Here is a 2,791-nt window from a genome sequence, read left to right as displayed (position 1 = left end):
TTCATAGGGGAGGTGCTTAAGCCCTCTGATCATCCCTTGTGGCCCTCCTCTGGACCCCCTCCAACAGCTCCCTGTCTTTCTTTTTTTGGGAGCCCCAGACCTGGATGCAGTACTCCAGATGGAGCCTCACAAGGGCAGAGTAGAGAGGGACAATCACCTCCAGGGCCACTCCTCTTCTGATGGAGCCCTGGATACCATTGGTCTTCCAAGCTCAAGAGCACACAAGCGATGCTTGTATGTTTTCTGAAGAGTGTTGCAACCAGCTTCACCAAATGGCCAAAGCAAAAAGTTTGGTAGAAAATGACAGAGGATTTTAAGCACTCTCCCCAGATGCAGCAGGCCAGCTGGATGCTTGGTAGGACTCCAGTCACAGCAGCATACAGGCTGATTTGCTGCAAGATGTTCAGCAAGAAAACCTCAGCGGTATCTCAGAGTGAGGGCAGTAGCAGGTGGGGTTTGAAGCTTTGGGCAATGTCCATAACCACTTAAGTTTGGGCTGCACTAACTCCCCTGTAAATCTGCTCCCCACAGTGATGGGATTCTCACTTTGGCTTTCTAGCACTGGCATCTGAGCGTCCTGGACAAACATTCCCTGTGGGTTAGCAGAGCAGCTTCATTCAGTAAGATAGTCTGAAGTGTCCAGAAAGCAGCAAATAGGGGTTGGCTAATTCACAAAATTGTTTGAGTTGGAAGAGACTTTTAAAAGTCATGTAGTCCAACTCCCCTGCAACAGGGACACCTACAGCCAGACCAAGTGCTCAAAGCCCTGTCTAGTCTGACCTTGAACATCTCCAAGGACAGGACTTTCTCCACGTCTCAGAGCAACCAGTGCCAGTGCCTCAGTATCCTTATTGTAAAAAACTTCATCCTTCTATCCAGTCTAAAAGCATTGCTTGCTCATCATGTCCAGTGCCACAGCAGGATGCAGGTTTATATCAAATACTTCTAGACTTCAGGGTATCTCTGTGTAGATCTACCTTCCTCTACACCTCTTTCTGGCCTGTCCCAAATATAGGCTGCGGCTGTGCCCTGAGCATGGTGTTCCAACACCAAGACTTGTGCTGGTGATGCATTATTGCTGTAGCATCAAATAACCCAAGCCATGACTGTTGGTGATAAGTGAACCCCCGATGAGTGGTAGTCAGAATCTTCCCTTCAAGTGCAAAACCTGCAAGATTTCTACAACTACCACACTCCTTTGGTTTTTAACCAAACCTGACTTGATTTTTTTTCCTGTTGGCAGCATGCAAGTGCAATCCCCAGGGCTCACTGAATGCCAGCTGCAGCAGACTGGGCGGCCAGTGCCATTGCAAAGCCAATGTAGTGGGGCGCTGCTGTGACACTTGCTCTGCAGGAAGCTATGGCTTCGGCTTCCATGGCTGCTACCGTGAGTACTCAGCACCCAGTATCGACATCATTACCTTCACCCATACCACCACCAGTACTAGTATCAATATTTGGCTTTCTGTGCACACCCCAACTCTTTAGGGCTTTCAAGCCACTATTGTTCATAGAATCATAGAATCATAAAGGTTGAAAGGACCTCTAACATCTAGATCTAGATCTAAGATCTAAGATCCAGTCCAACCATCAGTCCAACCCCACCATGCCCACTAACCCATGCCCCTCGGTGCCACATATCCACATTTCTTGAACTCCTCCGGGGGCACCACCTCTCTGGGCAGCCTGTGCCAGTGCCTCACCACTTTTTTGGAGAAGAAATTGTTCCTAATATCCAACCTGAACCTCCCCTGGCACAACTTAAGGCCATTCCCTCTTGTCCTATTGCTATTACCTGGAAGCACAGGCAGACCCCCAGCTCACTACAAGCTCCTTTCAGACAACTGTAAAGAGTGTAGACAACTGTAAACTGTAAAGAGTGATAAGGTCTCCCTTGAACCTTAACTTCTCCAGACTGTACCATCCCAGCCTCAGACAGCCCAGTCTCTCACAGCTTTGGTGCCCTTCTCTGGACACACTCCAGGGTCTCAAACTCCAGCATTCAAGGTACAGCCTCACCAGCACTGACTACAGAGTGATGATCACCTCCCTTCTCCTGCTGGCTGCACTATTTCTGATACAAGCCAGGATGCTTCTGGCCTTCTTGACTACCTGGGCACACTACTGGCTCAAGTTCAGCCAACTGTGAATTAACCTCCACAGATCCTTTTCCTCATGAAGCAATACAAAAACAATTTCCATATTGAACAACTTTGCCATCCCCCAATGCTTGCTCTACCTTCAAGTAGGGTCGGTGATGGCTGGGTGATGGGGATGCGCTGAGGGTACAGCTTTGCTTTTGGTGTTTTCCAGCATGTGAGTGCCACCCGCAGGGCTCAGTGAGCTCACTGTGTGACCAGGTGACAGGGCAGTGTGCCTGCCTCCGGAATGTTGATGGCCGGAGCTGCAGTCAATGCCTGCCTGGGTATTTTGGGTTTCCCCACTGCCATCCTTGCCCATGTCACGGCTTCGCAGAGCTTTGCCACCCAGTGACCGGAGAGTGCATGAACTGCAGCAGGTTTACAGCTGGAAGACACTGTGAAAGGTGAGGAGATGGGCAGCACTGCACAGCTCACATGAAAACCAGCTCTCTGAAATACATGCTTTGCTGGGGCCTCACCTACATTCCACCAATGCATCAGTGACCTTAGCTGGAATCATAGCTAAAACCAAAGTTAAATTGGGTCTCATTCCTAAGTGGCGAGTATCCATTTTTGGGTAAATGTAAGAAGGAAAGTTCGTCCTCTGGGATGGGCAGTGGCAAGCACACATGCAGCACTGCAGTGGGTTC

This window comes from Meleagris gallopavo, chromosome 1 (genome assembly GCF_000146605.3).
Source record: "Meleagris gallopavo isolate NT-WF06-2002-E0010 breed Aviagen turkey brand Nicholas breeding stock chromosome 1, Turkey_5.1, whole genome shotgun sequence".
Lineage (NCBI taxonomy): Eukaryota > Metazoa > Chordata > Aves > Galliformes > Phasianidae > Meleagris > Meleagris gallopavo.
Note: the sequence above shows the minus strand (reverse complement) of the source record.